Here is a 27,034-nt window from a genome sequence, read left to right as displayed (position 1 = left end):
GGAAAAGAATACTTTATAATAATACTATATAATAAAATTTTCTCCCAAACAGTCTCCCACATTGCAGGCAGATTTTTTTTGTCATCTGAGCCACTAGGGAAGCCCAATAAAACTTTATGTATAATAAAATATTGATAGTTTTTTTGGTATTATTTGGGACAAATTGTTATATTTGTTCAGTTAAGAGTAAGAAAATCAAGCTGTTATTTTGCCTTCACTTAATCCTTCTTTGATGCACATTTTTTACTGTATATATTGAAATTTCTGACCTTCCTTATTTTCCTTCTATCTAAAAAGCTTCCTGATAGCTTAGTTGGTGAAGAATCCATCTGCAATGCAGAAGACCCCAGTTAGATTCCTGGGTTGGGAAGATCCTCTGGAGAAGGGATAGGCTACCCATTTCAATATCCTTGGGCTTCCCTTGTGGCTAGCTGGTAAAGAATCTGCCTGCAATGCAGGAGACCTGGGTCCAATCCCTGGTTTGGGAAGATCCCCTGGAGAAAGCAAAGGCTACACCCTCCAGTATTCTGGCCTTGAGAATTCGGTCCATGGGGTTGTAAAGAGTCAGACATGCCTACATGACTTTCATTTCACCTCACTTCAAAGGTCTTTTAATATTTCTTGCAAGGAAAGTCACTTGCTTTGATTTTTTTTCTCTGTAATTTCAGAATATGTGTGCTAAATTGTTTCAGTTGTGTCCAATTCTTTGTGACCCTATAGATCATAGCCCAGCAGGCTCCTCTGTCCATGGGATTCTCCAGGCAAGAATACTGGAGTGGGCTGCTATGCCCTCCTCCAGGGAATCATCCCAACCCAGCGACAGAACCCACGTCTCTTACATTTCTTGCACTGCCAGGTGGGCTCTTTACCACTAGTGCACCCTGGGAAACTAATTTTAGAATATTAGTTGTCAAAAACTTACAGCTTTGAAGCAGGGCTCTGTAGAGTGCCAAGGTTCCGGAACTGGTGTGGCAAATACTATGAATAGCAGTCCAAATGGAAATTAATCCCAGGGTGGTGAATAGATGTTTTTTTTCCTTTTTAAAAAGGGAGGTACTAGCCAACTACACATGGATCAGATTAGCATAGTGCATAAATGTTGCGTTATAGCTAAGTAGTAGGCAATTTAGGGAGGGGATTCCCTTAAATTTTTTAGCATTACTCTTATGTAAAATAACTGTTCTTTGAAGCATTTGAGATTTAAACTGAAAACTCTAGACAGCAATGATCTCTAAGGTCTTAGAAAGTAGCTTAGGTTCTACCAAGTGTACAGGTTATTTTCCCCAGGATGGAATCCAAAAGGTATTCAGAAGACTCAGCTATCACCAGCATTTGATGTTGTCAGAGTTTGGGATTTTTCCATTCTAATAGGTGTGTAGTGGTATCTCATTCAGTATTAATTTTCAGTTCCCCAATGAAATACAATGCAAAGCATCTTTTAATATTCTTATATACCATCTGGACATTTTCTTTTGCAAGATGTATGTTCAGATCTTTGACTGATTCTTTAATCAGGCTGTTTGTTATATTATTGTTGGGTTTTGTATATTTTGCATAACAGATCATTCTTAGACATATATTTTGCAAATATTTTCTCCCAGTCTGGGGCTTGTCTTCCACCTCATTTTGCAGAGCAGAAGTTTTAATTTAATGAAATTCAGCTTATCAATTATTTATGGTTCCTTTGTTGTTACATCTCAAAAGTAATTCCCATTCCCAAGGTCATCTAGGTATTCTCCCATGTTGCCTTTTAAGAGTGGTTTCGTTTGGCACTTTACAATAAGTCTATGATCCATTTTTAGTTGTTCTTTGTGAATCCTGTTAAGCATCTAACTTCATTTTCCTGCATGTGGATGTCCATTTGCTCCAGAATCATTTGTTGAAAAGAAAGTCTTTGATCCAATGTACTGTCCTTGCTCCTTTGTCAAAGATCACTTGACTATACGTGAATCTATTTATGGAATCTACTTTTTCCAAGGATCTATTTATTTATTCTTTTGCCAATATTAGATCATCTTTATTGTTGTTGTTCAGTCTCTAAATCACGTGTGACTCTTTCCCCCATGGACTGCAGTATGCCAGGCTTCCCTGTCCTTCACTATCTCCCTGAGTTTATTGAACTCATGTCCATTGAATCAGTGATGCCACCCAACCATCTCATCTTCTGTTGCCCCCTTTGCCTTTTGTCCTCAATCTTTCTCAGCATCAGTGTCTTTTCCAATGAGTCAGCCCTTCGCGTCAGGTAACCAAAGTATTGAATCTTCAGTTTCAGCATCAGCCCTTCCAATGAATATTCAGGACAGATTTCCTTTAAGATTGACTAGTTTGATCCCCTTGCAGTCCAAGGGACACTCAAGAATGTTCTCTAGCACCACAGTTCAAAAGAATAAATTCTTCAGTGCTCAACCTTCTTTATGGTCCAACTCTCACATCCATACATGACCACTGGAAAAACCATAGCTTTGACAAGACAGACCTTTGTTGGCAAAGTGATGTCTCTGCTTTTTAATATGCTGTCTAGGTTGATCATAGCTTTTCTCGCAAGAAGCAAGTGTCTTTTAATTTCATGGTTACAGTAATAGTCCACAGTGACCCTAGAGCCCAAGAAAACAAAACCTGTCACAATTTTACTTTTTCCTGATCTATTTGCCATAAAGAGATGGGGCCAGAGGCCATGATCTCAGTTTTTGGAATGTTGAGTTTTAAGCCATTCTCCTCTTTCACCCTCATCAAGAGGCTTTTTAGTTCCTCTTCACTTTCTGCCATTAGAGTGGTATCATCTGTATATCTGTGTTTGTTGATACTTCTCCAGACAACCTTGATTCTAGCTCATGCTTCATCCAGCTTGGCATTTCACATGATTACTCTCCATAGAAGTTAAATAAACAGAGTGAAATATATACAGCCTTGATGCACTCCTTTCCCAATTTGGAACCAGCCTGTTGTTCCATGCCCATCCAGTTTTAACTGTTGCTCCTTGACCTGCATACAGGCCTCTCAGGAGACAGGTCTGGCATTCGCATCTCTAAGAGTTTTCCACAGTTTGTTGTGATACACACCACCCAAGGCTTTAGCGCAGTCAGTGAGGCAGAAGTAGATGCTTTTCTGGAATTCCCTCGCTTTGCCAGCGATCCAGCAGATGTTGGAGGTTAGTTCTCTGGCTGTCTTCATTACCCTAGCTTTATAGTAAATCTTTTGTGTTTTGTTTTTTTGCTTTTATATATAAATTTATTTATTTTAATTGGAGGTTGATTACTTTAAGCCAGGTATTATCAGTTCGGCAAATTTGTTCTCTTTCAACATTGTGTTGACTATACTGCTTTTTTTTAAAACCTCTCTACAGCAACTTTAGAATCAGTTTGCCAATATCCACAAAATAGCTTGCTCAAGTTTTAATTGATATTGCACTGAATCTATAGATCAAGTTGAGCGGAATTAACATCTTGCAAATATTGGTTCTTACTATCTATGAACTTGGACTATTTCTCCCTTGATTTTGTTCATAAGAGCTTTATAATTTGTCTTACATTTTGTTCATCAAAGTTTTGTAATTTACCTTAGAGTCTATAATTTGACTTTATATATATTTTAGATTTAAGCCTAGATATTTCATTTTGAAAGATGCTAATGTAAATGATGTTGTATTTTTAAATTTCTAGTTCCAACTCCTCTTTATTCAGGTATATTTTTAAAAAATGATTCACCTTAATTTAGACACAAAGTGTTTTTTATTCTATATTTTATTGATTACTTCATATAAGATAGAAGCTATTTATTTAAGAAAGAAGCAAAACTGAAGTTTTATTTGGATAGTTTGTGTAAATTGCTGACTATAATATAATTTCTCAAAACTTTCAGGTGTATTTATGAATGTTCTTAGTAAATTTTAGAATTTTCTATACAATAATACTATATATGATGATGTTTCTGTTTTTGCTTTAACCTTTGTCTTTCATTATGTTGAGATGAATCTTTTGTTATTAGCAAAGTTGATTTTTTTAAAATTTTCTTCATGAAAGTTTGTCTTTAAAATGTCTTGTACAATGTATTAGTTTTTTATTGTGCTGTTAACAATCTTGAATGTTTTCCTCCATATTACTTTGTGTTTTATATTTTTCATGTCTTTCTTTAATTTATATGTATAAGTATATACTTCATATTTCTTCTTAGCATGAATTATTATTTACTCAGGATTATTTTTAAACTCCTGTAGATATGATGTGCTCATATTTTATTACTCATGTTTAAATGTTTAACCAAGTTTATTCAATATCTCAAAATTATTCAGTGTTCCCTGAGATATATTGGTTAACGCTCTTGTTACCTGAACAGCAGTGTGGAGCTTGTAGATGGTTTTTACCCATTCAATCCTGGCACATCTTCCTTGATTGCTTATTTGTTTAGAGCTCTGGTGACAACTCCTTTTGGCATTTTCCAATGTGCATATTATTATCTGAGCATCATCAGTGCTTATTTAGCACTGTAATTTCCTGAACTCTTTTATATTTGATAAGACACTCTCTTTCATTTGAATTTTTATAGTGTTTGTTTTTAACAGATAAAGTTTCCTCAGTAGATTAGTCAATGATTTTTAGTGACTTGAGTATTTTGTATTTCAATAAAGTTTGTGTAAAAATAATGATTATTGTTTATCCTGCTCTGTACCTGATGTGATTCTTTGGCATGAGCAGTCTTGCTCTCATGATTTCTGGAGTATCTTTTCCTAATTTGTTCGTGAATGCATTTTGCTGCCCTGTGTCTTTGCAGCCTGTGTGATCTTTGCTGCTGCACACAGTCTTTCTCTAGTTGTGATGAGTGGCTTTCTCATTGTGGCAGCTTCTCTTTTTTGGAACATGGGCTCTAGGAAGCATGAGCTCAGTAGTTGCAGCCCATGGACTCAGGAACGTGGGCTCAGTTACCCTATGGCATGCAGTATCTTAGGTCTAGGATCAGGAGTCAAATCTGTGTCTCCCACACTGACAGTCTCAACCATTGGGATCACAAGGGAAGTCCCCTCTGGAGTATTTTTTATTAGTTAAAAATTATTTTTAAAATGTTTACACTTGCCTATTCTTTTTGATTCCTCTGTATGAAAGTAGTTTGGGGACAATGTGTCTTCTGTGTGTCTTTTAATGCTTTTTTTACCATGTTTCATCAAATCTGTGTTCAGCTGTGTCTAATCTTATTGAATTCATGATATCAAATGTCATGTGTTTTAGTAAATACTATATTTTGAAGAATTTTTCTTAACTTTTCCTCCTTTTGTCCACTTTCTTTCAGTCTTTTGCTTTTATTTTTGGAGTTGTTTTTCTCTTTTTTTTTTCAGATTCTTCTATAATGTAAATTTATTTTGTGCTAAATTCTGTATTACCTCTGTCGTCCTAGCTTCATATATATTATTTCCTCATACTTTTGTTCTTTGATTTTTGAGGTCACTTTTTTCCACCTAGGAAGATCCCGTCAACCATGGGTTGAAAAATTATCCCCATATAGTAGCTCTGTGCACTTTCCAGATGGTGCTAGTGGTAAAGAACCCCACCACCAATGCAAGAAATGCAAGAGATATGGGTTCAATCCCTGGGTTGAGAAGATCCCCTGGAGGAGGGCATGGCAACCCACTCCAGTATTGTTGCCCAGAGAATTCTATGGACAGAGGAGACTGGCAGGCTACAGTCCACAGGGTCCCACAGAGTCAGACATGGCTGGAGCAACTTAGCATGCAAGTGGTAGCTTTGTACATTTCTTTTTGACCTACTGTTGCTTTCACATATGTCTCATGGCTTAGAATTTCCACTCCTTGAAACAGTATAAATCTAGAACTGACACATAAATGTGCAAACCTATATTTTTTTGTTCTCAGTAGATACATTTTTCCCCTTTTTATGCAGAATTCAAATGCAAAGTCTCATAGATTCAACGGTTTAAGAGAAAAGTTTAAAAGAGGGGAGAGTAATTCCAGATTTCTAGTTAAGCAGAAATATTCTATAATTTTGAAGGTCCAAACACATAATCATGTTTCTGATAGAGCTTCTATATTCAGCTGCAACATCCTCCTACTTCATTAGATTACCAGCTTTCGAGTTTATTTCTATACCTTTAGACAGAAGTAAACTAAAATTAAGTAGAACCTGACACCGTTTCTGTTATATATCCTTTGAGTTCTCTTCCTTTGTTTTCTGGATGACTACATTTTTTTAAACTTAGTTTGTCAACCTTATTTGTGTTTATCACAAGTGAAAATGTCTGTGTTTTTTAGTCCACATGTTAATGAAATAAGAATTTTAAATAGAACTTTACCTTGGGAAAGTCATTTAATTCCTTTAGCCCTCATCCTTTATTTTTACAGAAAAAGTTTTGAATCAATAGTGGTTTAAGAGCTTATCTGCAAAAATCAATAAATTTATAACTTTCTAGTGTATTAACTAACAACCAGAATAAAGAATATATGCCCGAGTAGAAAAAAAATATTATATTCAGCAATTGCAAGTATACTTTAATGCCTCTTTCCCATGGACTATTATATGAGGTTTTTATAGACATATATGCTTATTTTTAACAGATAGCTTTGATGAAAAAAGTTATCTGAAGAAAGACATGGAAGCAAAGATAAATGGGAAGGACATGAAATTTGATTTATATATATATATGTATATATATATGTATCATTGACCTTTGAACAATTCAGAGGCTAGGGGCACAGATCTTCTGTTTGGTCATAAAACCATACGTACTTTATGACTGACCACTTTTATATGCAGTTCCGCATCCAGGATTTAACAGACCTCTGACTGTGTGGCACTGTATTACATACTTAGTGAAGAATATCCACAGTTCAAACCCATGTTGTTCAAGGGCTGATGGAACACAGATCTATATATAGGACATAAAATATATATTATATACCTTCCTCAACCAACCTCCTCTCTGCCAGAGAGTAGCTTGCAAGTTCTTGTTCTTTATTAATGACGTTGATACCTAGTGAGGATTCCCTGGTAGCTCAGCTGGTAAAGAATCTGCCTGCAATGTAGGCGACCCCGGTTCGACTCTTGGGTCAGGAAGATACCCTAGAAAAGGGATAGGATACCCACACTAATATTCTTGGGCTTTCCTGGTGACTCAGCTGATAGAGGTTCTGCCTACAATGCAGGTGACCTGGGTTCAGTTCCTGGGTTGGGAAGATCCCCTGGAGAAGGAAATGGCTACACACTGCAGTATTCAGGTCTGGAGAATTCCATGGACTGTATAGTATATGGGGGCACAAAGAGTCAGACACGACGGAGTGCCTTTCACTTTCAATACCTAGTGAGATTGTTCATTTCTTTTTTTTTTAATTTTTTTTTAATTTTTAATTTTTACTTTATTTTACTTTACACTACTGTATTGGTTTTGCCATACATTTGTTCATTTCTTAAACTACTTGAATACCACTTTCAAGCAATTTACTGGGACTGCAACCAGGAAGAAGATTATGTAAACCACATTATTGCCCTATTAAATATGTTTCTATGCTTTCTTGATCTCTGTGGTTTTATTAAAATATGGGGCTCTGCTGTCTCAACTGGTATGAGAATTTGGGATGGATGTCTATAATTCATCTTACTACTTCAAGGAGCAAAAAAGTCACCACTCCTGCCCTTCAGTGGCAGTTGCTCTAGGTTGGGGGTTATAATTACATGCATTTGAACCTATTATCAAACAAGAAAAGTTTAGGTTTCTTGAGGAGGCCCTCAAAAATTCACATTTTTGATGGATAGTTGAAAGCACCATTGCAATATTTGTCATTGCATTTAGTGAGATATAAAGAAAGTGAAATTCTTTCATTGATTTATGCACATTTTTGTAAGGCAGTCCCTCAAATGGGATAAAAATTAGCCAGTCTGTATTCTTGACAAGGGAGAGGAAGCAGATCTCATTTTGGCAGGCAATTTAACTCAAGTACTTAAAGATAATTAAATACATAAAAGGTCAGTTTGCACCCATCCCAAAGAAAGGCAATGCCAAATACAATTGTAGTCATTTCACACGCTAGAAAAGTAATGCTCAAAATTCTCTAAGCAAAGCTTCAAAAGTAGGTGAACAGAGAAACTCTAGATGTTCAAGCTGGATTTAGAAAAGGCAGAAGAACCAGAGATCTAACTACCAACATCCATGGGATCATAGAAAAAGCAAGAGAATTCCAGAAAATCATCTACTCTGCTTCGTTGAATATGCTAAAGACATTGACTGTGTGGATCAGAGCAAACTGCGCAAAACTCTTCAAGAGATGGGAATACCGGACGACCGTACCTGACTCCTCAGACCTGCATGCAGGTCAAGAAGTGACAATTAGAAATGGACATGGAACAATGGACTGGTTCAAAATTGGGAAAGGAGTATGTCAAGGCTATATATTGTCACCTTGCCTATTTAGATAATATACAAAGTACATCGTGTGAAATGCTGGGCAGGATGAAACACAAGCTAGAATCAAGACTGCCGGGAGAAATATCAATAACGTCAGATATGCAGATGACACTGCCCTTATGGCAGAAAGCAAAGAGAAACTAAAGAGCTTCTTGATGAAATTGAAAGAAGAGAGTGAAAAAGCTGGCTTGAAACTCAACATCCAAAAAATGAAGGTCATGGCATCCGGTCTCATCATTTCATGGGAAATAGATGGGGAAACGATGGAAACAATGAGAGACTTTATTTTTGGGGGCTCCAAAATTACTGCAGATGGTGACTGCAGCCATGAAATTAAAAGACACTTGCTCCTTGGAAGAAAAGCTATGATCAACCTAGTTCAGTATAGCTCAGTTAAGTCACTCAGTCATGTCCAACTCTTTGCAACACTGGACTGCAGCATGTCAGACCTTCCTGTCCATCACCAAATCCCAGAGTTTACTCAAACTCATGTCCATTGAGTCAGTGATGCCATGCAACCATCTCATCCTCTGTTGTCCCCTTCTTCTCAAGCCATCAATATTTCCCAGCATCAGGGTCTTTTCCAATGAGTCCACTCTTCTAATCAAGTAGCCAAAGTGTTGGAGTTTCAGCTTCAGCATCAGTCCTTCCAATAAATATTCAGAACTGATTTCCTTTAGGATTGACTGGTTGGATCTCCTTGCAGTCCAAGGGACTCTCAAGTCTTCTCTGACACGACAGTTCAAAAGAATCAATTCTTTGGCACTCAGCTTTCTTTATAGTCCAACTCTCACATCCATACATGACCACTGGAAAAACCATAGCCTTGAACAGACAGACCTTTGTTGGCAAAGTAATGTCTCTGCTTTTCAATATGCTGTTTAGGTTGGTCATAACTTTCCTTCCAAGGAGTAAGCATCTCTTAATTTTATGGCTGCAATTGCCATCTGCAGTGATTTTGGAGCCCAAAAAAATAAAGTCTGACACTGTTTCTACTGTTTCCCCATCTATTTCCCATGAAGTGATGGGACCGGATGCCATGATCTTCGTTTTCTGACTGTTGAGTTTTAAGCCAATTTTTTCACTTTCCTTTCATCAAGAAGCTCTTTAGTTCCTCTTCACTTTCTGCCATTACCAGGGAATAAATATTGTGCTCATGCTCAGTTGGTAAGTTATGTCCAACCCTTTGCAACCCCATGAACTGTAGCCTCACCAGGATCCTTTGTCCATGAAATTTTCTAGGCAAGAATACTGGAGTGAGTTGCCACATTTTCTTCTCAAGGGCACCTTCTCAATTCAGAGGTCAAACTGACAATTCCTTCATTGGCAGGAGGATTCTTTACCAGTGAGCCACCAGGGAAGCCTAGGGAATAAGAGGGGAGGGATGAATTCGGAGCCTGGGATTGACTTATACACACTACCATATATAAAATAGATAACTTGTAAGAACCTACTGGATAGGACAGAGAATTGTACTCAGTGTTCTGTAAAGGCCAGGATGGGAAAAGAATCTAAAAAAGGAGTGGACATATGTTTGTGTATAACGGATGCACTTTGTCGTACGCCTGAAACTAATACAACAGAATGAGTGAAGTGAGTGAAGTCGCTCAGTCGTGTCCGACTCTGTGCGACCCCGTGGACTGAAGCCCACCAGGCCCCTCTGTCCATGGGATTATCCAGGCAAGAACACTGGAGTGGATTGCCATTTCCTTCTCCAAATACAACAGTGTAACTATACTCAAATAATAATTTAAAAAATAATAAATTACCTATCGTTCAGTTCAGCAAGCCAATAATGTCTCTTGATCTCTGAAAATTACTATTAGTTTCATTACTATGAACCTTATTAATATGCATGAGAATTTAGATGCTTGAGTATATAGTAAATCTGGCACTTTTGAGTTTGTAGGTGTAACTCAGATTCGACATTGAATGTAAACATTTTGCTATTTTTATTTCTATTCCAAGTCTAGAATTTTAATTTTTCATCTCTTTTGTTTGTTTTGAAACTCAGTTGGTATTCTTATCATACATAATTGAAGTGTAAATATCACAGGATTTTTTTAAAAAACAAATGCCAATTAAAATGAGAGTTGCTGGCAACAGGCACAAACTCACTTCATTTATTATAACACATTCTGACCTTTTCATTATTTTGTGGTAATTATTCCATGTTTTTGCAACCATCAAAAACTCAGATGGATTGTTTGAATCCGTCCTCTCCTTTGATTCAGAGCTCACACTTCCCTGTTCTTCGTTCTCCTGAGGATCTCTGACAAATTTCTTAACTATACTCTCATTAATAGTTTATTTCATCAATAGTAAATTTATAGGTTTGCTCATTTATTTTCAGAAAAAATAGCAAGTTTAGTGTCTTCTCTCTATCTGAATTATCCATTTACTTCTATTAATGCCTATTTTAGTACATATATTGTTGCTTTGCTGTTAATGGTTCAATTTTGTTCTTGCAGCACATGATGAAGAACTCCTAAAATTTCAAGATAGTATCATATTTGTCTTGCTTTCTTCCACATCTAGTATATTCGCTAAGACAGAGAGTTGTTTTATTTTTTAATTAGTGAACTTGTGGTTACATCTGTGACCCTCTATTTAAGGACTTATATAATGTTACTAGAGGTTTATAGAGACTACAGTAGCAAAGTAATGCTCAAAAGCCTTCAAGCTAGGCTTCAGCAGTAGGTGATAGAAAAAGCAACAAAATTCCAGAAAAAGTCTACTTCTGCTACACTGATTATGCTAGAGCCTTCGACTGTGTGGATCACAGCAAACTGTGGGAAATTTTGAAAGAGACGGGAATACCAGGCCACCCTACCTGGCTCTTGAGAAACCTGTATGCAGGTCAAGAAGCAAAGTTAGAACCAGACATGGAACCACAAACTGGTTCCAAATCACGTAAGGAGTACGTCAAGGCTGTATATTGTCACCCTGCAGAGTACATCATGTAAAATGTTGGGCTGGATGAAGCACAAGCTAGAATCAGGATTTTTTGAGAAATATCCATAATCTCAGATATGCAGATAATACCACTCTAATAGCAGAAAGTGGAGAATTAAAAACCCTCTTGATGAGAGTGAAAGATGAGAGTGAAAAAGCTGGCTTAAAACTCAGTATTCCAAAAAGAAGATCATGGCATGTGGTCCCATCAGTTCATGGTAAATAGATGGGGGGAAAAGTGGAAACAGTGACAGATTTTATTTTCCTGGGCTCCAAAACTGCCGCATCCATTAAATTAAAAGATGCCTTTGCTCCTTGGAACAGAAACTATGACAAACTTACTGCTTTGAAAAGCATAGGCATCAGTTTGCCAACAAGGGTCCATCTAGTCAAACCTTTGGTGTTCCCAGTAGTCATGCATGGAATTGGACCGTAAAGAAGGCTGAGTGCTGAAGAATTGATGCTTTTGAATTGTGGTGTTGTAGAAGACTCTTGAGTGTCCCTTGAAGTGCAAGATCAAACCAGTCAATCCTAAAGGAAATCAACTCTGAATATTAACTTGAAGGATGATGAAGTTCCAATGCTTTGGCCAAGTGATGTGAAGATTTCCTGGAGAGCAAACTAATTGGAGAAGGCCTGATGCTGAGATGATGATGCCACAAATACACATGAAACCCATCCTAACACAATTGTTTCTGGTTACAGATAAATGGTTGCTTTATTTTGGTTTGCTGATTTAATAATCACTGTTTAACTGTAAGGAATCTTGGAAATGGGGTCAATCTATATCTAGGGTAACAACAACAATAAAAATAGTTCGCACAGAGAATTATTATTACAATGTGTCATTTCTCTATGCACTATTCAGAAAAGATGGTACAGAGATACTCATCTCTAAATCAAAAGGACAGTCAGCATTTCCAGAAGTTATTAGTTATACATTCTAATAAATATCTAATGAATATCAAAGTCATCGAGGCAAAATATATTAAATCCAGAGAAAAGGAACGAACCACAGGAGATTACATCAATGTATATAACAGGTAATGTGTATCTGTCTCTGGAGATGTGTATGTATATGTACATACCCATGTATATGCATGAGCTTCCCTGGTGGCTCAAATGGTAAAAAATAATACCAAGACTAAATAATGTAACAATGGCTATCATATTACAAAAACTGTGAGTAATGAATTGGCAGGTGCTTTGCTAATAAGAGTTATGATGTAAGTAACTCACTTAGCCACAGAAAAAGCTACAAGGACCAACAAATGACACCCAAGGAGGGAACACAAGTATGGTGAACATGTGGGAAAATGTGACTTTTTGATTAGAGCTTAGGAGAAGAAGCATGAGGTCGTTATGCAGTAAATGATGGCCTTCTTAAATCAGTTGGGGATAAAACCTTGCTATAGTCAAAGATGTCTTTAGAAGCACAGGCATGACCTGAAGGGACGCAGAGTGCAGTGTAAGGCCGTGACCATCTGTGGTCAGTGGAACTGAATCTGGGTGAGGCTTGAGCTTCCTTTAGCTCTCTCCTCACAATACGTGGGAAGTACCTCGGTACAGGGTAGAAGCCTGTACCAGTTAGGCTAGTGGGGCATTTGTTTCCATATTCTTTCCTTCTTCCAGGGGCAAATATCACAGCCCATTAAAGGAAGCAAGGGGGACTCATAGAAATCCCAGTTGATCATCTAAACCCAGACACTGAATTTTGGGTTTTGCACCTTTACATTTCAAGCAAAGATGGGCACAATAAAGGACAGAAATGGTATCGACCTAACAGAAGCAGAAGATATTAAGAAGAGGTGGCAAGAATACACAGAAGAACTATACAAAAAGATTTTCATGATCCAGATAATCACGATGGTGTGATCACTCACCTAGAGCCAGACGTGCTGGAATGCAAAGTCAGGTGAGCCTTAGGAAGTATCACTACGAACAAAGCTAGAGGAGGTGATGAATTTCGGTTGAGCTATTTCAAATCCTACGAGATAACACTGTGAAAGTGCTGCACTCAATAAGCCAGAAAATTTGGAAAACTCAGCAGTGGCCACAGGACTGGAAAAGGTCGATTTTGATTCCAATCCCAAAGAAAGGCAATGCCAAAGAATGTTCAAAATACCACACTATTGCACAAAGTTCTCCAAATCAGCCTCCAACAGTATGTGAACCATGAACTTCCAGATGTTCAAGCTGGATTTAGAAAAGGCAGAGGAACCAGGGATCAAATTGCCAACATCTGTTGGGTCATTGAAAAAGCAAGAGAGTTCCAGAAAAACATCTACTTCTACTTTATTGATTATGCCAAAGCCTTCGACTCTGCGGATCATGACAAACCGTGGAAAATCCTCAAAGAGATGGGAATACAAAACCACCTGACCTGCCTCTTGAGAAATCTATATGCAGGTCAGGAAGCAACAGTTAGAACTGGACATGGAACAACAGACTGGTTCCAAATAGGAAAAGGAGTATGTGAAGGCTGTATATTGTCACACGCTTATTTAACTTATATGCAGAGTACATCATGAGAAATGCTGGACTGGATGAAGCACAAGCTGGAATCAAGATTGCCAAGAGAAATATCAGTAACCTCAGATATACAGATGACACTGCCCTTATGGCATAAAGCAAAGAAAACTAAAGAGCCTCTTGATGAAAGTGAAAGAGGAGAGAAAAGTTGGCTTAAAACTCAAGCTTCAGAAAAGTAAGATCATGGCATCACATTGTGTCACTTCATGGCAAATAGATGGGGAAACAGTAGAAACAGTTGCTGACTTTATTTTTCTGGGTTCCGAAATTACTGCAGATGGTGACTGCAGCCATGAAATTAAAAGACACTTGCTCCTTGGAAGAAAAGTTATGACCAACCTAGACAGCGTATTAAAAAGCAGACATTACTTTGCCAACAAAGGTCCATCTAGTCCAAGCTATGGTTTTTCCAGTAGTCTTATATGGATTTGAGAGCTGGACTATAAAGAAGGCTGAGCGCTAAAGAATTGATGCTTTTGAACTGTGGTGTTGGAGAAGACTCTTGAGTGTCCCTTGAACTGCAAGGAGATCTAACCAGTCCATCCTAAAGATCAGTCCTGAATATTTACTGGAAGGACTGATGCTGAAGCTGAAACTCCAATATTTTGGCCACTTGATGAGAAGAACTGACTCAGAGAAGACCCTGATGCTGGAAAAAGTTTGAAGGCAGGAGAAGAAGGGGATGACAGAGGATTAGATGGCATCACTAACTCAATGAACATGAGTTTGAGTAAATTCCGGGAGTTGGTGATGAACCGGGAAACCTGGTCTGCTGCAGTCCACGGGTCACAAAGATTTGGACACAACTGAGGGGCTGAATTGACAGACTGACTGCCCTTTACATCAATCTACTCTTAAACCATGAACAAGTGAACAAAGGAAGTTTCAGCGATTCTGTTTTTTTTTCTCATATCTTGGGTCAGTTCATGAGCATTTTGACACTAGTCATTTCATGTTCAACGTAAAGAGAGCTTAGTTAGTCTAGAGATTTCAAACATGGAAACTGACAGATCCATAAGTGGGTACACCTCCAAGGTTCTCTTCAACATCTCAGCTTCTGGTCAAGAGTTCTATCCCTTGTGTCCTGATCTGTGATTACAATATAATGAAAGCTTTCTTCTCTGACCTTCCACCAACACTCTTGCCATGGCACCATCACTTTATCCTTTTCCCTTTCCCCTCTTGTGTTTGAAGAGTATATTTACATGTTCTAATCTGTGGGTGCCTGCCCCTGAGAATGAAAGTGCTTTCAGTATGTGCCCTTTTGTGGAAAATGCAGGTGGCTGCTTGTTTCCCTTGTTGTGAAGATCGAGTGAACACTGGAGTGTGGAACATGGTGTCAGCTCTCTCCAGGTGCATTCTCCCTCCAGCCTGCAGAACAGCTCTTGGGAACCCTCTACATTGCATGTGTTTGCTAATAACTTTCAGAGAGTAATGTCTAAGTGCATAATATAACCTGGTAGTGATGTCATGGATGTGGTGAGCTAATCCTCTCCCCCACAAACCTTCTGTTAGCTACTCTTTACTAACAGTAGTCTAAGAGATGAGGTGCACATTAGCAAATTGAGTTAAGGGCAGTTGAGAACAGTCTGAAATCTGTGATGACAGTGTGCTCTGCACTGAATGTTTGGGCAAAGAGGTGTCATACCTCTGCCATCCTTTCAAAACCAAACATTGCAAAATATTTTAAAAGGATCTTTACTTTGGACGAATGAATGATATCAAGTCCTAACTTTCAATGTTCCCATTTATAGCTTCACAAAGCCGTTTCACACATACTCCTTCATTTTATCCTTGCAATGAGAGTAGCAATTGTCATAGACTCTAGCATTTAGTTAAGGAAGAGCCACATGCAGGGATACAGCAATTTGCGGTTAACCCACACCTCTTCTGGACGCCTACTCCTGTTCTAACCCCCACAAATCTGTTGCGGAATAAGGGCTTGATGTGAAATGCTGCTCTCTTGGCAAGAGCACCTAGTGACACTGTGTCCCTTTAGGTTAAAAAAAATCCAGAGATGACACAGGAAATCTATCAACACCTTGCCCAGTGATGGAGGGAAGTGATATCTACTAGGTTAAATCAAGGGCAACATATGTCTATTTGCTTCCAGGAAGTTCAAGCATTGAAAGAGTCGTTAGCATCCTATTCTATCTGAATCAAACACCTGCATTTACTTGCCTTGGATAATGAGGAAAAGTGGGGTCTCTTAAATATAACCCTTTGCTATAAATAGACAATCCATCTTAAATTTAATTATTGTCATTGTCAAAGTGCAGACATGAAGAGGCAGAGTCGTGTGGCGGAAATATTCCTTGGCTGGATGTAGGCACCTGGTTCCAATTGCAGCTCTGGTACTCATTAAGTGTGTGGCCCAGGTTGATTAATTTCACATCTTCAGGCCCCGCTGTGCTCTGGAGCATGCATTTTCTACCCTGAATGGTTTTCAGTGCATCTTGCTTTTCCATTCTTCCTGAGGCTGCCTTCACTCCAGACCTCACCTTTTCTTACACGGATTATTATAAGAAGCTTCTGTCTGATTGCTGTTTTCCCAGTTTCACCTCTTTAAGCACCCCAACCTCTGCTAAGTCTACCTTTTATATTGCTGTTAGCAGCAGCTGATGAAAACATAAGTCTCATGCTATCACCCTCTCAATTAAAGTCTTTCAAGGTTGTTCCGCAGTTTCCACAAGAAGATCCAACCCTTTAGCTTGCCGTAAAGAGAACTGCAGGAATGGGGAATGTCTGTTTATTGCCCTTTCTCAGGAAGCTTCCTACAGTGCAATCATTCCAAACCTATTATATTTTCCTGTACATGCCCATTCTGAATCTTATCCTTTTGTGTGTTATATTACCCTTTGCCTTCCTTATGCATTTTCACTTGGCTCCTGATCTCTTGTCATCCTCCAACAGGCTCAGGCATTGCCTTCTTCAGAAAGTCTTCCCTGGATTTCTTGGTTTGGATCTGGGTCTGCCTGTTTGTAGATGTCACACCCTAAACAACAGTGCAGCATAAGTCTTTGCAGTGGATACTGATGGTCTGACGGTGACTGTTTCCCTTTCTGCCTCCAGCCACTCCTAATAAAATGTGAAGTTTTTTTTCTTCTTCTTTTTTCAGGGGAAGGCCTGTGCTTTCATCTCTATTTCTCTGGCAAAGTACCTGGTACATGGCTGATGTGCAGTAAATGAAAGCAAGATGAATCGATAAGAAATGTGGACTCCACCCGTCCATCTATTCATGACATTCTGTGAATGTATAATCACTCAAATTCATTTTGCATTCTAGAAAGTCACTGGTATGGAGTTTTATCTTCCTCTTTGATCCAAAAAAGAACACGCACAGATACATGAATTAAATAATCTTTGCAGAATAGAAAGAAATGCAAAATTCTAAATCTGCATCTGCTTTCAAGCGGCCGCCAGCACTACGACTCTCCACATCATTCCCCACCCCAGTCAGATTCAACATCCAGAGGAGTCATATTGAACAAGGATGTAGGTTAATAGATGCCAACTGAAGTTCAGTGAAGATAAAAACGAAGAATAATGAGTTTGAGTGCAAAGATGAAAATGAGAAATTGACAAACGGAAAATAATTCAGGATGACCAGAAATTAGATTCATGAACTATCAACTAATTTTTTTTTCTCAAAGTCAAGATCAATAAACAGGAAAAAAAAATTAAAGAGAGAGAAAACTTGAAAGATGCATATTTCAATAACTTCTGCGTGACTCTCTTGGTTCCTTGATGTCTCTGGGTTTTCTGCTTGCTTTTACTTGTCCCTGGACTAAAGGCGCTGGTTTCTATAATTTGGATTTCTTGCCATCTTAGCATTCTGGGAACCTGCAAACGCCATATAGCAATAAGCAGTGAATCTAGGTACACCGACACAGAAAACGGTTGATTCTCTTTAATGAAAAGAGATGGAAAATTCACAGTGGGACTAGTTACCCCAAAGGGTGTTTGAGGAAGAAGATGGAGAATATAAGACGTAGTTATGTGGGGATGCCGACTTACTTCTTGTGAAGGAGACCTAGCTAGCTTCCGAGAGAAATAAGCTGGGCGTTAACAAAGGAGGCCACGACCCAGTGACTCTCACCCTCAGTCTAGTTCCTCAGAAGTCATGAGCCTGTCCAGGATCATGAATCTTCTTCATGCCACAGATGTCTGTGATTAGATAACTGCTGGTGGTTCAGTCGGTAAAGAATCTGCTTGCAATTCAGGTGGCCACCCGCGATGCAGGAGACCTGGGTCTGATCCCTGGGTCAGAAAGATCCCTTGGAGAAGGAAATGACGACCCCACTCCAGTGTTCTTGCCTGGGAAATCCATGCGCAGTGGGGCTTGAGGGGAGCGGGGCGTGCTACAGTCCATAGGGTCACAAGCATTGGAGATGGCTTCGTGACTATACCACCACCTCCACCAGAAACTTTACAGATCGTCTGGCGCAATCCTCCTGTCGGAGTCATCTGAGTCCTAAGAAGGTAAGTGCTGGTCTGTTTTTTAATGGCACCTTTTCTCTTGCTTCCTGCTTGTTCCAACGGCAGGCTGTTTCTCCCACCCCATACCTTCCCACATACCCTCATGCCCCCTGAAATGGAGCAGAATGAGATCCCTGCAATCTTAGATGCCAGACTTAAACACCATGCCCCTTCCTCATCTTATTTAAATAGCTTTGGTCTGCTCTCTCTCTCCTCTAAAGATGATAGCCAAATTATACAGCACAGCTTTTTATTCAACCTCAACAAGAAATTAATATTTTGCAGCAATCAATTTCTGAGTCCTTTAGTGGCCACCATTTTTATTTACAGAGACCATTAAAAAAAAAAAGAAGGCAACTGATGGTTTGATTTGAACATGCCAAAAGACTGATCTTATTGATTCCCTAAGGTTGCAGATAAACATTAATTATCATGTTAAGATCTAAACATAATCATGGAAACTGCAATCATAGACATAATAGCATCATTTGAGCCTTCACTGAATTACGTGTTTATGCTACCTTTTCTCGAAATCCTTTCTCAGTCTAGCCTATTGTAAGCTTCTCACCCTCTGTGGCTCTCTGTCTGGTTTCCTGCTTTTGAGTATTTGAATGCTGTCAGAGTAGAAAGTTCTGGTTCCCTGTCAGTTCATCTTTCTGTGATAAACAGCTGTGGGTGTGGTGCGCAGGCTGTGAGGGGAGATGCTTTTGTGTGACGTTCCTTTTACTGCAAAGAGACACGTTTTCTTGATCCCCACTTTTTAATATAAATTTAAAAGAGTAGTTACTTATTATGAAGTTGCTACACGTTCTAAGAGCATAATAAAGAAACAGAGTGGGCGATATGTTCTGTATTTGCCTTAGAATAATAAGGAAACTGAAGTCTAAGATGAAAAAAAAAAAAAAGAAGGCAAAACGGTAATGGAACAAGTACGGAGAAAGCAAAAGATGAACATAGAAGTGAATCGGAAACTTAATTCTGTCTTCCTGGAAGATATTCCCTCCTTGAATTACCTTCACTGGATACACACCTCTCACACCGATAACATGCTTGGGTGAGCAATTTTTCATTTCCTTTTTCACATGTGCAAGTAAAATGAACTTGCTTTGTTTCTATAGTTTCTTACTTACATTTGAGTCCATCTGTGTGTAGCTCTGTAGCACTCTATTTAGCTCAGCACTTTTACATCCATAACGCTAGGAGAAATGATTTGTAATCAAAGACAAACATTTTAACCAGCTACCCCAAAATGCTTCTTCACAAATGTTATTGTCTTTGGATAGTCATGTAGCAGGCTTTCAGAATTTCATTTGCTAAATAAATTAACAAATATTACTTTATGTTATGCTGTTAAAGAAGACAGTGTAGCAATTTAAATTAGATGCTGCAATCTTGGGGTGGTTTAAGTGTCATTTTAAAATTAATTTTATTGCAGATTTTTACTAGAACTCCGACAGAATTCACTTTTGGGTGATTCTGAATTATTTTTAACAATGAAAGTCCTATTTAATTGCAAGGACAGGTTATTTTAAACTTTCCTCTGGAGGAAAGAAATTTTGGCTCCTAAATTAATATTGCTATTACACATAATTTGCTGAGACAGACAGCATTGTTGAGGTTTTTACATGGTCTATGATACCCAGGAAACTTCATCTCTGGGTATCACTGCTAAAAACCATTTGACAATTTAGATTGGGCCCACAGGAGAGTGAGACTTTCATTCTATTGGGGTTGCTAAATGAGTTAATGACATGGTGATGTTGCAAGGGGAACATTAAAATGCTAAGTTAAGGGATCAACTGTTGAGTATAATTAATACATAATGACTGGTTCCAAATTCATGTTATCAGCTCCCTTTCTTAAAGAAATCAGCACACATTTGCTAGTTTATTTGCTTCAGTATGCAAGTGAAGTAAATAGTGAATACATTTTATATGCTAGAGATGTTTATGACAATTTTACTGAAAGAACACAGGAATGTTTAAATTTAAATCCTGGTTTTTCCAGTTGCAAGCTGTGCTGTCTTTGACAATTTACTTAACATCTGCAAGTCTGAGGTACCATTTGTAAAATCATATCCAGGACGGCTCTCTTGAAGGACTTCTTTGAGAATTAGCACTACTAAATATGGGCACATAGAACAGTGCTTGACAGGTAGCAGATTCTTCATAAGCTTTATTTCTTTTTCTGTAATTCTTATTGTTCTTTCTACAGTGCATCTAAATTAGCTTGACTTACATGCGTCATATTTTTGTACTGAATTGTGCCATTCAGAGGAGAGTATATAATGATGATTATTTGACTTGAAACCATTTTCACAGTGCTCGTATGGAGAATTTTATACTCTATTGCTTACTACTGCTAGCTTGAATTTTATACTCTATTGCTTACTACTACTACAGAGGATACAAAAATCTGAGAACTTTATAATTTTCAAAATTAAACAAAGTCACTATGAATATCATTAATTATATTTATTTTATTGAGAAAAAGTTACTTCACACAAATGAAAATATTATTATTATTTTTTTAATTCAGGAAAGCTTTGGCCTGGGCATTTAAATGTATTCATTTCCTAAAACAGCCGTTTTCTCAGGACTGGTCCTTTAGGATCTGGTGCACGGGCGGGCTACAGTCTGTGGAGTTGCAGGGTCAGACATGACTGAGTGACTAAGCGCACACACACATAGGGAAATAGCCAAGGGCTGCCGCGTAATAGCAGTTTAATCATTTTTTAAAAAAGGAATTTTAAAATTAATTCCATATGGAGTGATTGGTATGCCCAACATTACTCTTTATTTTTTATTTCAGTTCAGTTCAGTCCCTCAGCCGTGTCCAGCTCTTTGCGACCCCATGAATCGCAGCACGCCAGGCCTCCCTGTCCATCACCAACTCCCGGAGTCCACCCAAACCCATGTCCATCAAGTCGGTGATGTCATCCAGCCATCTCATCCTCTGTCGTCCCCTTCTCCTCCTGGCCCCAATCTTTCCCAGCATCAGAGTCTTTTCCAGTGAGTCAGCTCTTCGCACCAGGTGGCCAAAGTATTGGAATTTCAGCTTCCACATCAACCCTTAATATTTTCAATGTTTAAATCCTTAAGTGAAGCCCTTTGTATTGATGGGCATAAGAGGAAATTTAATTTTATGTTCTTCCTTCATAGCTGGTTTATTTGACCCTCAGTACGTCCACCAACCACTGCTCCCCTCCCTCACACTAATTTTAATTCTGACAGCTCCACACACAAGCATTCACATACTCTCTTCACTACCAACTCCACTGTCAATGCTTTTCAAATGATTATGAATGGACATTTTTGTTTTGAAAGTCGCTTTGTAGTCTGACTCTATGCGACCCCATGGACAATACAGCCCAAGGAATTCTCCAGGCCAGAATACTGGCGTTCCCTTCTCCAGGGGATCTTCCCAACCCAGGAATGGCACCCGGGCCTTCTGCATTGCAGGCGGATTCTTTACCAGCTGAGCCACCAGGGCTGTAGGCTATCATAAATTTTCAAACACGCAAACATTAACACATCAACTCCACTCCAAGTAAGCCTTTGCACTCCTCAAGTCCTAGTATTCTTTTGCCTTCAGCCTGGATTTCTAAGTCTTTATTATAAAAGTACTCACAGCAGAGACATTTTGCAATGGTTCTCAAATTTTGCAGCGCTGCTTCTGAATCAGAGTTACCTGTCATGCTTATAGAAAAAAAAAAAAATATATATATATATATATATATACACACACATGCATTTTGGTCACACGCCACCACCTGATACAGAATCTCTAAGGAAGCTTGAATTTGCATATGTGATGAGCTCCTGTTTTATATATATAATTGTATTTATTTATTTGTTTGTCTGTTTGTTTTTGGCTGTGCTGGGTCTTTGTTGCTGCGCAGGTTTGTGGCAAGTAGCAGCTACTCTCTAACAGCGGTGCTCAGACTTTCCTTTGCAGCGGCTTCTCCTGCGGCAGAGTATGGCCTCTAAGGTGCATGGGCTTCAGCAGTCGCGGCGCGCGCAGCAGTCGCGGCTCCCAGGCTCTAGAGCACAGGCTCAGTAGTTGTGGCGCACGGGCTTAGCGGCTCCACGGCGTGTGGGGTCTTCCCGGACCAGGGAGTGAGCCTGTGTCTCCTGCACTGGCAGAGGGGTTCTTTACCACGGAGCCACCAGAGAAGCCCCTCTACGTGCGTGTTTTTTTTCTTTTTTAAAATTTTTATTTATTTATCATTATTATAATTTTTTTTTTTTTTTACTTTACAATATTGTGTTGGTTTTGCTTTGATTATGCACATTCAATTTGGGAAACCCCTGAGATGGGGGATAACCTTTGTAAACAACAAAACCACCCACGACAAAATAAGAACTCCAGCTCCTCTGAATATACCAAAGCCAGCCAGGGCTCATGTGAGCATAAATCACAAACATGTGCAATTCCATATTCCTCCTGAGATAACTGAAGGCTGATAACTGAGGGGTTAATTTTGAATTAAAAGTGTTAAATTTCAATTAGGTTTACTTGTGCATTAAAAAATACTATTGCAGTTTTTGAAGTAATAAACAAATTTGCTTAAGCTAATGTTTTATTAATTTGTAGGATTTTCATTATAATCGTGTGTATATGTTTTCTATTTTCTCCATTAATGCAATTAAAGAATAATATTAATTAAGCATTTATGATATACAGGAACTGCTATTAGCATTTTACATGCATTATCACACTTGCCTCTTCCAACAGAGCTTTCTCAGTATTCTGCATGGGAAACTGGGATTTGGTAAGACCCATTAAACTGTAGCTAATACATGGCAAAACTAGGATTCTCATCCAAGTTCTATATGATTTAACATGTCATGTTTTGTGTTTTTATGCATTAAATTATTGTTTCCCCTTCAGATGGTAAGTTTCTAAAAGCAGGAGCTCTGTCTTCTCTAGCTTTATATCCTCTTTAATTATCTATATTAACATCACGAATGCCATGTGGTATTAACTACGACAAGAAGGGAAACATTTACCAACGCCATTCAGAATAAACCTCTCCTCAAATCCTATCTTGTAATCATATAGGATTACACTCAGTGTAGTTTTGCATCTATAGATGTCGTTTATGGGAATGATGACTGCCTGTTTTATCTACTTCCTCCATATAAATAATCGTATAATAATAGTAATAGTAAAATGAAGGTTGATACACCCAATTAACACGCTAGCAATTATGGTTAAAAGACATGCCAAGATAAATGCTCATAATACAGTAAAACCTAAGTCAATGGATTCAATGTGATTTAATTAATTGTGTGGTTAATGCTCAAAATCCCACATGCTTTCTTTCATTTAATATCTATGTAAATAATATTTCGTCTAGAAGCGCTTTGCTCCAGTAAATAATTGATTAAAGTGACTAAGTGATTGGGAACGTAGAATTAAGAATAAGATGCAAACATAAGTGATTTAAATCCACCTTGATTGTACTTGATGTATATTTAGTGAAATTTACCTAAAAGCAAAGCTTTGCTTTATTGGTTCTGAGTTAGAAAGAAATTCTGAAAGTGAAGAGATACAGTTTCAACTGCGGTGACCTAAACAGGAACCAAATCTGAAAGAGGGGGATACATGTATATGAATAACTGTTTCACTCTGTCGCACAGCAGAAATTAACACAGCATTATAAATCAATTAGACTCCAATAAAAATTAACTTTTTTGAAAAATAGATATAGACTCAAGTCCTGAAGCAATCCAAGTAACTATCCAAGATACTTATCAGTGCCAGTGTTAAAGGTAATTATTTGATTGTTTCAAGAAAATAGTCCCTAGATAAATTTTTAAGTACACAATACTTTATTGCTAATTATGGGTACTATGCTTTACATCAGATTTACCCATTGAACAATACACTCTTATTCCTATCTTCTAATAATCACTGTTCCATTCTATTTCTGTAACCTTGGCTACTTCAGATGCCTTATAGAAGAATCAGTATTTGTCCTCCTGTGACTCACTGAGTTCAGTTAGCATAATATCTTCCAGGTGCCTCCGTGTTGTCACAAATCGTAGAGAATTTTTTCTATGAGAATTTTCTCTATTTCTCATTGGGAAATAATTTCAATCATTTTGGATATTCACCCAGAAAAAGGATTGGTGGTTTATGTGGTAATCATGTTTTAAATTTTGAAGGGAACCTCCATTCTGCTTTCTGTAGCTGCGGAATCAATTTACATTTCCACCAACAGTGTGCAAGTGTTGCAATATCTACACTTGACATCTCTTTTTTGCAATAGTTATCCAAACAGGTTTAAGATTCATTTGATTTGCATTTTCCTCATTGAGGTTGAATATCTTTGTGTATATCTGTTGGACTTTGTATGTCTTCTTTGGTGAAATGTCTATTCAAGTTCTTTGCCATTGTTTAATTGGGTTATGTCGGGGGGGGGGGTTGCTTTTGAGTTACTGCTATATTTTGGAAGTATATATAGCTTGCAAATATTTTCTGCTATCCCATAGATTGCCAATTAACTCTGTTAATGGTTTCTTCCATTGTGTACAGCATTTTAGTTTGATGTAGTCCCACTTAAGTATTTTTGTTTTCATGGCCTGCGCTTTTGTTATGTCATGTTAAAGAAACCATTTGTGAAGAGGGTAGTTAACATGTTAAGTGCTTCTTACCACAGAACAAACAAACAACACATAAAAATCCAAAGTGACAGGGAAAAATTTGGACGTGATAGATATGTTTATTATACCTGGATTGTTGTGATGGTAACAAATGTATACATATGTCTAAACTCACCAAATTGCATCCATTAGTTGCTTGCAGTTTTTATACACAAATTATACCTTCATAAAGAATCTGGGGAGATTTAAGAAAATAGCCGTTCGAAAACAGTCACTTTTAAAAGTTTGGACATCCTTTTCCCTTCACTCAGATCATAATCTAACCTACCAAGTTCCCATATGAGTCAGTTCATTCAACCTACTCTAGCTGGTTATTGTAGGGGAGGAACTTGTTTCCCTTCTTCCCTTCTACGTTTTTGACTGGACAAATAAATTGACTTAGAACAACAGGAAAAAAAATTAATTTCATACATATGAGAGTTTATAAAAAAAAAAAAGGAGGCTCAAGGAAGTGACCAAAGCAGGTAGCTTTGTCAAGACAAAAGGGTTTGAGAGAAGGGGTGGAGAATTTGTGAGGAAGTAACAAGTTTAGTTAATATAGGCTTGTTAGCCCTGAATCCTCCATCTCTGGTGGTAAGGACACCATATGCCCTCCTGGTATAGGAGGTGTAGTTTACACACAGGAGATTTATTCCATACATTCAGTGGGACAAAGAAAAGTCAGAGTGCCCTTCTTGTATTGGCTGTTCCTTTAACTTTAATTCAAAAATATCAATATATCGAAGTAGCATATTTTGGGGTGGTACACTTTGCTTCTCATTATATGTGCAGCAACAAGAGTAAAGTTATATTGCTGATCAGCATTGAATTGCTTAAAAGTATTATCAGGATTTAGCCAATGGCCTAATGCATTTTAATTAACCCATCAGATATCTGGCATTGTCTGGTACAGTGCTTGCATGAATGGCCTCCCTCTAATCATACTGTTTATCCGACAGTTTTTACCCTGCAGTCCCCTCTCACTCTGAAGCTGGCTCAACCATGAGACTTGCTTTGGGCCAAGAGGGTATTAGCAGGCTTGACACAAACAGAGACTTGAAAAATCTCTTGCACATTTACACCCCTAGTTCTTGCTTCTCTACAATCACCATCATAACGGGTTTGAACAAGCCCACAAATAAGCCTGAGCTATCCTGCTAGAGGATGGAGGGGCACATGGAAATCAGACAAATAACTTTGGCGAAAGCCACCGACATGTGTGAAAATGAAGCCAAGATGAGCAAAGCCTCCTAACCCACCTTCAGTTGATGGTGGATAACAGTCAAGGTCTCCTGGCCCTGAGGATCATGAGAAATATTAGTGAACAGCCAGTTGTTCAAGCTACTTTGTTTCGGGGTCTTAGCATAATAACTAATTGATATACACAAAATATATGTTGGACTATAAAGACTTGGACTGTGAAGAAAGCTGAGTGCTAAAGAACTGATGTTTTGGAACTGTGGTGCTGGAGAAGACTCTTGAGAGTCCCTTGGACTGCAAGGAGATCCAACCAGTCCATCCTAAAGGAGATCAGTCCTGAATCTTCATTGGAAAGGCTAATATTGAAGCTGAAACTCCAATACTTTGGCCACCTGACACGAAGAACTGACTCATTGGGAAAGACCCTGATACTGGGAATGATTGCGGGCAGGAGGAGAAGGGGACGACAGGGGATAAGATGGTTGGATGGCATCACCGACTCAATGGATACGGGTTTGGGTGGACTTTGGGAGTTGGTGATGGACAGGGAGGCCTGGAGTACTGCAATCCATGGGGTTGCAAAGAGTCTGACATGACTGAGTAGCTGAATTGATACATAAAATGACATTTTATGAAGAATATTTGAATTATACTAATTGCACAAACCCTCTGTTTTGCTTGTGAATGCAGATGTGTAGGAGGATACCAAAGTACATATAGGTTAATACAAGACTTGAGATTCCCAGTGCACCTAAGGGGTTGAGAAGGGTTGTAAGATAATATATATCAGAAGAATCAGAGTACCTAAAATGTTG

Source organism: Capricornis sumatraensis, chromosome 2 (genome assembly GCF_032405125.1).
Source record: "Capricornis sumatraensis isolate serow.1 chromosome 2, serow.2, whole genome shotgun sequence".
NCBI classification, from domain to species: Eukaryota; Metazoa; Chordata; class Mammalia; order Artiodactyla; family Bovidae; genus Capricornis; species Capricornis sumatraensis.
Note: the sequence above shows the minus strand (reverse complement) of the source record.